Source organism: Petaurus breviceps, unplaced genomic scaffold, assembly GCF_028583685.1.
Source record: "Petaurus breviceps papuanus isolate PSGF00001 unplaced genomic scaffold, PetGlider_PUasm1.0 38, whole genome shotgun sequence".
Classification (NCBI taxonomy): Eukaryota; Metazoa; Chordata; class Mammalia; order Diprotodontia; family Petauridae; genus Petaurus; species Petaurus breviceps.
Window position 1 is genome coordinate 9,824,314 of NW_027186304.1, and position 13,133 is coordinate 9,837,446.

The following is a 13,133-nucleotide window of genomic DNA, read 5'->3' on the forward strand; positions in this document are numbered from 1 at the left end:
AAAGCATTTGTTTCACATCTAGTATAAGGAGATCATATATTATCCTGTGAAGAGCTGAGAAAAATACAGAGTTTTCATACAACACAGTTCCTGTCTTCATAGAACCAATAGGGTTTGTCTATTTAGGGAATATGACACTATCACATAAAAATAAAATCCAAAGCAACACATGAAAAGTACATCCATGACACTGAGGGCTATGTAAGGCATGAGATTTAAGGGTGAAGGGGCAATGTGGTAGCAGGAGTGCTTTCATCAAAAGGTCCTTAGAAAAGGTGATATTTAAGTTGAGGAACTCAGTGGAAAGGGAAGAATAGAGAAAAGAGTGAATGAACTTTCCTTGAAAATAGAATATTATGAAAAAGGGCCTGAAAATTAGAAAATGCGGGGTATATAAGAGAATGCCACTTTTATCTTGACCCTTTTTGAGTATGGAGAATAAAGATACCAAAATGTGTGAAATTTTATAAACTAAAAGTATGTATTTATAGGTTACTTAATATAGTCTAAATGATCTCAATTACATTTGTTTAGATTCTCATTAAAATGCCCACTTGTGTTATTTTCCTTTGTCTTTGTTCTTAATGTGAATTAGAGAGATTCTACTCTATTTCAAGTCATTCCTTTCTGCTATGATCCCTTTCAGGTATTTTTTTTTTTTACCATCCCTCATTAGGTGCAAAAGCAGCTGTAAATGAGGTGATTTAAAGTCTGATTGCTGTCAGCTATGTTTAAATGAGAACAATATTTATATAAAATGTTTGGTAAAGAGTAGATTCTTCCATCTATGATTGCTATATGTAATACCATGTCTCTAAAAAAATCTTATATAAATAATGAGATGTATAGTTTGATACTGTTTTCAGAATTAACTTTGCAAAACTTTCTGTGAACAAAACTTATACTAACCCTTTCTAGATACTACATAAATATGTTGTTTCTATGGATTTCTTTTTCAATGTTAAAACACTTATAGTATCATAGCAGGTTAGAACCCAAAGGAATTTTAGAAACAATGTGTTTCAGTGCCTTTTTGTACAGATCAGGAGACTGAGGCATAAAAAGTAGTTTTCTGACATCAGTTAATAGGAACCAAAACAATGGTTTTGGTTTAGGCCTAAATCCTTTTAAGCCTAGTGTTTTTACTAGTGTAATTAAAAATACTACCACTAATAACATCAACAATAGCTAACATTTATATGGCACTTACTATTGGTCAGATTCCGTGCTCAATGCTAGGTGGCACTCATTCATTCCTCACAACAACACTGACATACTATTATCACTGTTTTACAGGAAAGGAAAACTTAGGCAAACAGAGGTTGAGTGTGCTATGCTTCTTATCAATTCATTTTGTTATCCATCAGGAATTCTCCCATGTCTAGAACCTTCAACTGAATTATGAAATGTTTAACTGGAAAAACACTTTTTAGATCACTTTGTTTCAACTTTTCATTATTCCCCAAAGGAAAAGGAGGGTCCTAAAGGTGACTACTCTTGGGCAGTGTAGCAGCAAGCACCCCAAGCGTCCTCAGGGTTTGCAGCTACCACAGGTTCTTGGATCTGCTTTGTTAAAGGAAAGCAACTCAAAATGGCTTAACAAGCTTACTTTAATCAGTCAGACATATATCGTTTACCTTGTTCAGGAGAAAAGGTCAGCACCCTGAACCTCAAAGTATACAGGCATAATTATCAAGACAGAAACATCAAGTAGACAGATTTCCAAACTGTCCAACCATTACATTCATACCCAGTCGACATCTGGGTTTCCACATTCTGGGTTTTTCAAAGCCGGGGGACTCTCAACAACGGCTTCCCAGAATTCAGATCAAATCACAGAACACTTCTCAAAGTGAGTCCCAAAACAAAGCTACATATCAGGGCTTATATAGCCTTCTCCTGGCTCAGAGAATGTAACAACCTTATTGACTCCCTGGCCAATCAAGAAGTATCTACTGAAAAACAAGCCTCCCTCCCCAGGCTTCTGGTGCACTTTAGCCTAGGGGCAGGGAAGATCTTTAAAATTTACATTCGCATTACAGGCAGCCAATCATTCAGTGGGAATTAATGAATCACCTTTTATGTAGAATTATGATTAAAGCTGCAGAAACAAAGAGAAAAATGAAACAATCTGAACCCAGACCTTCTTTGAAACCAAAAGAGTTATCTATGCTCTAGTTCTTTTTCCTTTGTTAACTCATTTTTATTTTCTTATTTTTAGCAGCTTGTTGTTAATCAAATTTTAATCCCAGTTGTGAATAATGTTGTCCTAGGCCTCACATCCTCCTTATTATTGTTTTATGAATTCTATCAGAGGCTTGACCTCAGAGACCCCTTTCTTTTCTAAACAGACTGAAAATGTTCTTAATCCCTGTGATACCACACTCACCAGGCAAATGCCTGTTCCCCCTTGCCCACAGCAGCAGCCAGGAATTACCTCCAGGTACCACTGTTTGACTTAACTTCTGGAATCAGTGGTGGGTCCTTCAATATTTCCCCTGTCAGTCTGATGAAAGTTTGTGAGATTAAAGTTCATGAGGTGAAAGTTCATGAAGCTGTGAGGTGAAAGTTTGTGAAGTAAAATTTCTAGAGGTTATGAGTGAAGTGAGAGTTGAGGTGAAATTTCTTGAGGCCTAGTCTGCTTCTGGACAGAGCTACTGCAGGGCCTGCTGTTTTTTAGTTCAATAGAGTCGGCTTAGATGTTAATACCCTTTGTTCAGGCCAGACCTCAGCCCCTGGATGTCCTATGTTCTCTCAGGTCTTCTCAAGTTTCTTAGGGGAACAACTGCTTTGTCCCTGAACTTTTGCGGCTCTATATTCATCTCACAGAGGTTTTCTTGGCTCACAGGGAGTCTGGACATCTCTAACCTCCTCTGCTGTAGTACCAGAATCCCTGCGAGTGATCTCAATTTACATTTCTCTAATTAATAGTGACAGAGCATTTCTATATGATTATAGATAGCTTTGATTTCTTCTTCTTAAATGTGATTATATCCTTTGTCCACTTGTAAATTGAGAAATGGTTATTACATTTTATAAATTTAACACAGCTCTACTTATGTTCAGTATATATTTGAGAAATGAGGCCTTCATTAGAGAAACTTACTATAATTTTTTTTTTTCAACATTCAATGTCTGTGGTCTGTTTTGGTATAATATGGTTTCCCTGATTTTCTCTTTTAATTAGATCTATTTTTGCTTTTGGTTTCTCTGAAATCATGATTGCTACTCCTTCCTTTTTTTATTTCATCTGAAGCATATTAAATTCTGCTTCAGTCCATTATTTTAATTCTCTCTGTGTCTCTCTGTTTTAAGTTTGTCTTCAACAAAATGTTTTAGGATTCTTATTTCAAATCCATTCTGCTGTTTGCTTCCATTTTCTGGGTAAGCTCATCCTATTCATATTCATTTATGATGAATAACTGTATCTTTCCCTCCATCCTATTTTCTTCTGTTTCTCTTCCTCTCTCTTTCATTATCCTATTTTTCCTCAAAGGAATATTTTGCTTCTAACCACTGCCTCCCTTAATCTTCCCTCCCTTTTATAATCCCTCTCTTTCTTTTAGCCCCTTCCCTCTTATTTTCCTATTAAGTTATGTTTCTATAAACACCTAAGCACATATATGTGTATATATGTATAATATTTATGTGTATGTGTGTATTTTTCACCCTTTAATCTAATTCCCATGAGAGTAAAGTTCCAGCATTGCATATTATCTCCCTCTAGTTTCCCCTCTTTTTAAAAAATTCTTGCTTATATGCCTTTTTTATATGGAAGAAATTTTCTCTATTCTACCTCTCTTTTCCCATTTTCCCAGTGTACTTTTCTATTTTTTGAGAACATTCAGCATAATTAAGTGACACCTATAACCTCTGCTATGCAAACTCTTTTTATCAGCCCTAATAACGGGAAAATTCTTAGGAGTTACATGCATTGCTCCTATCCCATAAAGGAATGAAAATTCTAAATTTATTGACGATATTACGACCACTTTTTCATGTTTACCTTTTTAATGGTTCTCTTCAGTCTTTATTTGAATGTCAAATTTTCTTATTGTATCTGATCTTTTCATCAGGAATGCTTAAAATTCCTCTCAGTAAATATCAATGTTCCCCCTCAAGTATTATACTCTGTATTGCTGGGTAGGCTGTTTTTCCTTTTTTTTTTTAGTCATAATCTTAGGTCCTTCACCTTCTGGAATATCAAATTCTAAACCTTCTGCTTTATAGTGGTAGTTTACCAATTTTGTGTGATCTTGACTGTGGGTTCAGAATTAAAAAAAAATCTGTCTACCTGCAAGATTTTCCTTTTGTTTTGGGAACTCTGTAATTTGACCATAATATTCCTGGAAGTTTTCATTTTGGGATCTCTTTCAGGAGGTGATTGATGAATTGTTTTAATTTTCATTTTACCTTGTAGATATAAGCTCTCTGGGCAGTTTTTCTTGATCATTTCTTGAAATATGATGTGTAGCGTCTTTCTTAGATAATGACTTTTAGGTAGTTTAATAATTATAATATTATGTTTCCTTGATCTATTTCCCAGGTCGATTTCCCAGTTGATTTTCCTCATGAGATGTGTCACATTTTCTTCTTCTTTTATTTTTTTCAATCTTTTGACTTTGTCTTATTGCTTTTTGATGGCTCTCGGAGTTGTTAGCTTCCATTTTCTCAATTCTAATTTTTAAAGAGTTCTTTTCTTTAGTGAAATTTTGTATATCCTTTTACATTTGGCCAATTTTGCTTTTAAGGAGGTCTCTTCAGTGGATTACATTTGACCAATTCTGTTTTTAAGGTATTATTTTCTTTAGTGTTTTTGGGCTTCTTTTACTATGCTGTTAATTCTCTTTTCATAATTTTCTTGCATAATTCTCATTTCTTTCCCAACTTTTTTTGCTCTGCTGCTCATATCTCCTTCTTTGTCTCTTCTAGGAACTCTCATTAGGGTTGGATCCAAGGAGCATGTTTTTTGAGACTTTTTTTGGCAGGTGTTTTTGCAATTTTCACAATATTGCCTTCTTCTGAGTTTTGTCTTGCTTTTCCCTGCCACCATAGTAGCTTTTTTTCCTTGTTTTCCTAGCCTTTTTTTGTTGACTTTGAATGTTATATTAGATTTGGGCTCTGCTCACCTGAGGATGAGGCAGTTAGGTGGTATAGAGGATAGAACATTGGACTTGAAATCTGGAAGGTTCATTTTCATGAGTTTAAATTCAGTCTCAGATACTTACTAAATAACTGTGTGATCCTGTGTTAGTCACCTGTTTTCCTCGCTTTATCTTTTGAATTGAAGAAGGAATTGGCAAATCAATACAGTTTCTTTGCCACAAAAACCCAAATTAGGGTCACAAAGAGCCTCAAAGTACTGAACAACAGCAATGCTTGGGGCTGAGCAGGCAATGTGCCAAGCTTAAGGATTTTTCATGGTGCTGTTTTCAGAGCGAGTTCTGTGTGATCTCCAAGGTTTTGGTCCTTTGGAGGCAGTATGGTTCTGGGATAGGTATGGTCCCTGCTTTTCTGCTCTTCACTTTCATCTTCACCAAGGAAGAGGCTCTGGACTATGGCACTGTGACCAGCACCAATACCAGCATGTGTACTGCACCCTTGTGACTGACATCAGCTCTCCACTCTATCCAAAAACATTTGGGTGTGGTAATAGAACTGCCAATCAGCACCAACTGTACCCAGGGCCATCAGAAGGTCCCTTGTAAGCTCTTTGTGGCTAATTGCCAGATTCCCTTCCAATCTTTGGATTAAGAGTTCCTGAAGGTGCTGTTGTTCCTGAAACTGTTGCCCTCCTCCCCCTCCCCTCTCCCCCCCTCCCCCCCCATGGTAAATGTAGTCTCTGGATAGGCCTCTACACCTGAGCCACACACTTCTCCTGCCAACCTCTCAAGCTTTCTTATGCCAGGAAAGTGTCTTGTCCAGATCTTTTCTTTACTATGCTGCTCCAAAATATGATTTGAGGTGTTATTTTAAACTTTTTTTTGGAGAGTAATATTGAAAGTTCAGCTACTTGACTTCCCCTAATCTGCCACTTTGGAGGCTGTATGATTCAAAATATAGCATTCACAATGTTACAACTTATCACAGAAAATCAAAATACAGAATTCACCATGTCACAACTCAACAACTTATCACTAAAATGGCCACATAGTTTTCAACAAAGTAAAATCATTTAGTAACTCAATCATTCAATCATCCTTAAGGAGGCTTGCTCCCTAAGGGTCACAAAGTACAAAAGTCAAAGTTCTCCACCCGTGGAGTGCAGTTAAGTAACAACTTTTAACAGTCACTACTCAGTACCCTCTTAAGGGGTAGAGGAAAATAAAAAAGCCATCCACCCCTAGGTCACAAGTAAATTACAATTTCGTCAGTCACTGCTCAGTATCCATTTCATCAGTCGCTACTCAGAACCCACAGAGAAGTCTTTTCTTGGGGCAGGCTTGCAACTTCCATGGTTCCCTTTCCACAGTCCCAGCTCTTGCCCAAATCTAACCAACTGCTACCTGAGTTCAAAGGCAGACAGCTCCCAGCACCTTGTCCAGCTCTCCATGCAGTCCCTGTTCCATATTGGGTCTCACCATGTCCAGTCCATCTCAAATCTTTTCCAATATCTGTTCCTGGGAAGACAAGGCTTAACAAAGCCATAAGAACACTCATAGACATTAACAAAGTCACAACAATGTTTGTACAAAGTATTGGGACCACAGTCATGATTCCTCAGTCTTCTGGAGCTCCTCCTGGCCCTCAGAAGTCTTCAGCAGCATAAACTCCATTCTCAAAATCAAAATCACTTTATCTAGCCTCCATGTGGCTTGCTCCAAGAAATTCTTTCTCAGTTCTCAATTCTCATTCCTCTTCTCAGTTCTTCTCAATTCAGTCTTCAGTCCAGTAGCAGCTGCCCTGATTCCATGTAACTTACCCCAGGAAATTCTGACTATCCAGCTTGTGCTCTTCCCTAAATACCGCATAGCTCCTCCCTGTTCAGCCCCTTCCCATTCAGTCAGCAAGAGGGGATAATGACTTCTGTTTCTTTAACAGAAGCTTAATTTGAAACTATGTGCTAAATACCTCTTAGTTTTCCAATACAAAGGGATCTTCAAATTTCATTACCATTACAATGGAGAGGAAGGAATTACTACATGGAGTATTAATTAAAGTTTCATCTACAATGTGCTTCTTGAGTTAAGTGTAAGCAGTGATATTGCAATAAAAAATCAGAAAATAAGCAGAGTTGGTAGTGTATGACCTTATGAAACTATATGTGAAATATTATGTTCAATTCAGGAAGGACAATGGAAAGTGAGAGTGCCTAGGAGGGAAAATAATGTCTTGCCTCAAGAAGAGAAAACATGTATTACAACAGTGTCATGTAGAGAATTTTTTTTTTGGGGGGGGGGGCGCGAGTTCAACTTGATCCCTAAAGGGAGGATAAGGAGCTGTGGTTAGAAACTGGAGAGGAGCAAATTTAATTTCAATTAATTCAATTATGATTTTAGCCCAGTTTTTACATCTTAGGAACCATCACATAACTTATAGATGAAATGGATTAAAAATTGGAAAATGCAGAAAAAGGCAAAACTGAAAAGTTACAATCATTCCTTGAAGTACTGTGAATAAACCAGTACTAAAACTGTCAGAGGGAGAACACATGCCTATCACTTTAATTTTACATATGGAAATTTAATAAATCCATACTTTTAAAAATCATGTTTTCTGTTAGATTTTGGAAATTTTCAAGTATACTTTATTGTTGCATCAGAAGAAGTGGTTTCCACATGAAATTTTGTCTTCATCTAAAATGTTCCTCTTTTTCCTTAATATTGTTGATATGATGAAGCTTCAGAAAACAACAACACAGAAAATCAGTCAATTTCTGGACTCGAGGAATGAGATGAATGTTAGGTTATCAATTTTCTTGACTGAGATGGGGATGCAAAAGTACTTTAAATTAAGTGAGAATATTTGCTAGGTCATTTCCAGTCTTCAATACTAATTATAATCACCAAAAGGCTATTTAGTTATACTTATGACCCTAATTCCACATCGGTGAAGCTAACATTTAGCTCTATTAAATGTTGTATAGTAGAACAATGTCTGCAAATCGTGCTACAAATGTGATTTGATACATTAAGAATTTATCTTTATCATCAAGGAAATGGGGAAAACTGTTAGGGTAATAATAGAACAGAGTGCTTTGATTTCCCTCTTATAATGAAATTCTAAAAGTTGTAAGGCAACTTTATTAACTATGACAGAGTTTAACACTAAGGATTTTTTTTTGTAAAATCCAATTCTCAAGATTCATGTTTATACTTAAACTTTAGTTTTTATTTATTTTTATTGAACAAAAACAGCAAACCTTGAAACTTGAAGTATTACAAATAGAATGAATTGTCAATGAAAAATGGATTTCTTATTAAATGTCAAGACTTATATGACATCCCTTTTACATAGAAGGCTTGTTTGCTGGGCTTTTCAAAATGGAGGTCACTGAGTATTTAACCTAAAGCTTTAAATACTTGACAGTTGGTAATTTTAAGGCTACAACGACTTTAAATTATGGTAGATGTTTTCTGAGAGTTGCTATGACCAAAAACAGTAGTAGAAAACTTATTCACATATATTGTAAATTTTGAGTGGCTCTCAATGAACCTCAGAAAATTTCCTAATAATGAATTTGGGTGACACATTTTCATCAAATCAGCCTTTGCTTCCCACCAAATTACTGAGCTCATCAGAATCTTAATGAGCTTAATACTTTTTAGAAAACCCTAATGAAAGGCAAGATTCATCCAGAACAATCTGATATTTCAGTGGGCCTGTGATCTTTTCCATGTGCTATTCCCAATAAGACAAGTGTGCCATCCTGCTTGACATGTTGATATCATCACAAAAATCAACTCTAAGACCTTGTTCTAGATAATTTGAATACATGGACCAGATACAGTGAAGTATATGTGTTATTTATTAGGTTGTTTTGTTTCTTTTTATTTTGCTACAAGCCTAATAATTTTTTTCTGTACCCCTAGCTTTCTGTGATCATATAGTTTAAAGCACTTTTCCTGTTCTTTTTGGAATGTGCTGAAGTCTAATTATGCCTTCAGTGAATCCCTCTATTGTGATTTGGGCCACAGTAATTTTGAATTTTGTGGTCTGTGGTATTCTATGACTGAAAAACCATATAAAACTACCGAAATGACAGTAATTAACTATAATTACAGTAATTAACTACAGTAAATAACTTCAGTATTATAGAGATAGGCCTTGTACCTTAAGGAGAGCAAGGAATGAGAAAAAGGACACTTAGGTACTGAAAAAAAATTGTAATAGTTCTTCTCAAACAAACTGCTAGAAGTTCATGGAGTTCCCACCTAGTGGGGAATGTTGAGCAAATTGTGACTTAGGGAAGGTAGGTAGAATGAATCGTATTTAGAGGGTTGAGAGGACAGTTAGGAAGACCTGAATTCAAAGCTGGCCTCAGGTACTTACTATCTGTGTGAACCTGTACATGTCATTAAGTTTCCTCAACTATAAAGTGGGGAAACTAACACCACCTAATGCTCACGGTTGTTATGAGGATTAAATGAGATAACATCTGTAAAATGTTTAGCACAGTGCCTGGCATATAGTAGGTGCTGCTACTGCTGCTGTTGTTGCTGAATTGTGCCCAACTCTTTGTGACTCCATTTGGGGTTTTCTTGGTAAAGGGAATGGACTGGTTTGCCCTTTCTTTCTCTAGCTCATTTTACAGATGAAGAACTGAATTAAAGGAAATAAAATGACTTGTCCAGGGTCAAATAGATAGAAAGTGTCTAAGGCTGGTATTTGAACTCATGAAAATGGAAGATGAGTTTTCCTGATTCCAATACTAGTGCTCTATTCACTGTGCCACCCAGCTTCCCAAAGTATGTGCTATATAAATGCTTATATTTGTTTCTATCCCCACACATAAATGAAAATGATAAATTTTAACTGAAACAACAAAATAGACAATATCATTAATACCAAAGAAGACCTTTTTGTTCTTGAGCAGAATGAAATGAGTAGATGTAGGAGAACATGTTACACAATAATAACAACTTTATGGAAAATTAAAAAAAAACTTGAATAATAGTCTTACTAATGTAATCAGAAATCATGAGTCCAAAAAACTGAAGATGAATCACATTATCCCCCTCCAGACAGAAAAGTAATGGTCAATAAAATCCAGAATTAGGCATGCATCCATAGACATAGGCAATGTAGAAATTTGTTTTGGTGGACATTGTGTACTTTTGAGTTTATACATACATACATACAAACATGATATAATTGGAGGCATAGAGAGGAGAAATACATTATAAGACTTTAAAAAAATAAATACATTTAAAATTAAAAGCTGCAGAGATATTTAAATATATATATATATTCAAGAAAATTTCAGAGAATAGCTTACCACAATTAAAAGAATGGTATTACTTCAGAAAAGGCAATTGATTCTACTCATTGCTTATCCTCAAGGTCTTTCTAAAACATATGGCTCATTTTTGTATTGATGAACAAATTTTGTGGATTGTGCATTTACCTGCACATCATAGAGACAATGCAATTAGTGCTTCACAACAACTTTTCAATAATGAATGCACTGATTGCTTAATGGATAGACCAAGGTTCTTTGGTCTAGGTTCACATTACTTCTTGAGAATCATTTATTTTCAGAAATAAAGAATTACAATTATCCAAAAATATTTGCGATATAAGGAAAATAATGTGTAGAGAATGTTAATCTCGTTCTTTGGTAGATCTATGATTTACCTTGAAAAGATAAATTTCCAGTCACACAGATTGAAAGGACTCAGAGTTGTATTCTACTTTACTAGTCCTATCCATAATTACTGGAGACTTTTTTCTGCTTATCCTAACATTTTAGGATTGCTGATATGCCACGTAGGTATCCCACATGCCATTCTTTCTCTATATTCAGTTTATCTCTTTTTCCAGTCACGTATGTCATAGACAGCACATTTATACCACTTTATAGGCACACCGTAACATGCTAGAACCTACCTCCTAAAAATAGGCATCTTTTCTGGCTACTCTGAGTTACTTTTCATCTTTATTCTTCCAAGATCACTAGAAAAATACTGGTATTAAACTCTTGGATTTCTTCAGTGGAGCACAGTTGGGAACCATTGACAGAACCATTAACCCATATACCACGGTTAATCAAAATGAATTTAGGATCTGAATCAGTCAAAGGATTTTATTTCAGATCCCCAATCGGCAGCTTAATAGGTAACTTAGTCAAATAGTTTAACCTTCTAGGGCCTCAGTTTCCATCTATTTTCACTTCCAGTTCTGAATTCCAATTCCTACAAATTCCCCAACAGGCAAAGCTGAACTAATCCATCTTCAGTCCTAGAACTAGAAATGGATATTAATAGATAAATAAGTTCATTAAAGTATAATTTTATTCATAATTCATGAACAAATCCCATGGGCTCTCTATTCAATCATACTTCATGCTAATGGCAATATAAATTTTTATAAATATTATTTTTTCCTCCAAAGAGCAAGTTCCAATAATGCAATTTTGGAGACATTATATAAGATATTTTTAGATTCACTGACACTATCATGATATCATCTAGGCACAGAAACATTAAAAAAATTGACTATAAAAAGTACAGGCTTTGTTTTTCTTTTAAAGAAAGACACACTGTGGGGTGGCTATGTGGTGTAGTGAATAGAACATCAAACCTGCAGCCAGGAGGACCTGAGTTCAAATGCAATCTGTTACTTTACACTTACTAGCCATGTGACTGTGGTCAAGTCACTTGACACCAATTGCCCTTCCTTCCCCCCTCCAAAAAGCTAAAAATAAATAAATAAATAAATAAATGACACTTTGAAAAAAAAAAGTTCCAAATCAACAGCATCTAAGAAGGTTTATTTCTACATCTGTATTTCAAATTAACTGTATTTGAAAGATTAACAATTTTGCATTTAGAAAATGAACTCAGTGCAGATCAAAGGATACTTTTTTGACTTTTTTTTTTTTTGGTAATCTAAGATGGAAATGTTTTTAATGACTTCACATGTATTATTGACATCAAATTGCTTGCATTTTTAATAGATGAAGGAGGGATTGGAGAGGGGGAGTTTAGAATTTAAAATAAAAAAAATAGAATATTAGAAATAAATACTTTTCTTTTAAAGAAAGACACACTGAAAAAAAGTGAAGGTTTTTACTATTATTATACATAGAGTATCTTCCATTTGTAACCATCTTGTTTAACTATACATCTGTGTTTAGTACATTATTTGATACTAATTCTTAGTAAACCATTGAAGAGATATATCTTGGTAGTTCTAACTATTGTGGAGTTTTGAATAAATTTCATATTTATCTGAGAGATATCATTTTTGTCAAGAGGTTTCTAGAGTAAGGTTCACTATGATGAACCAAAGCTATCTTGAAATAAATAAAAGCCACAATAGAGTAAAGATTATTTCCACTTCTTTGTTGCATTCAACTTAATTCAAAACCCTTTGAATGGTGATAGTTACTATAAGAACAGAAATATATGGTCTGCCATAGAAAGTCACTTGTCAAAGACTGCATGTTACTTTCATGTGTTTATTCACATCCTTAACATGCACGTATTCTGGTTTTATAAAGATTTTCATAGAGATAAGCAAGTTGTCAAAGGTGTTATAAAGTCTTCCTAGCTTTTTGGACACAAGGTTAGTTTTCAAAATAGGTGGCTCTGATAGTATTAATGTAGAGAATGTCTCACTTTAGTAAATTTGACTATAATGGCTATAATAAAAGTAGATCATTAAATTGTTACAGATATATAATTCCTAAGTTGTGTGCTGTTATCCTTGCTTTAGCTTCAAGTGGCTTCTGGATTATTTGTTGGTTTGATTTCTTTTGCCAATCTCTCTGGATAATTTTCTCTTTAACTGCTCTTTCACTATTGTGAGATGATTTTTTCTTACAGTGTTCTATCAGAATTCTCTATAATATAGTCTATGGATTTTTCTTTTGAAATCTTTCTAGACTGATAAAATGACGTAGAGATTATTTTCCAATGTCAAAGGCTTGTAAAGAGCAGGAAATTTATCATACCATAGTTACATTTTGC

The 13,133-nt window shown here is 34.9% G+C and overlaps 1 long non-coding RNA gene across 1 annotated transcript in view; it reads right to left on the minus strand.

Annotated features, from left to right (window-relative positions):
* LOC138169992 (uncharacterized) overlaps positions 1-2,179 on the minus strand; it is a 713,900-nt gene extending 711,721 nt beyond the window's left edge. The window contains exon 1 of the long non-coding RNA XR_011170500.1: positions 1,638-2,179. This is a non-coding gene — a long non-coding RNA (uncharacterized lncRNA). The remainder of the gene's footprint in view (positions 1-1,637) is intronic.
* Positions 2,180-13,133: the final 10,954 nt, after the last annotated feature.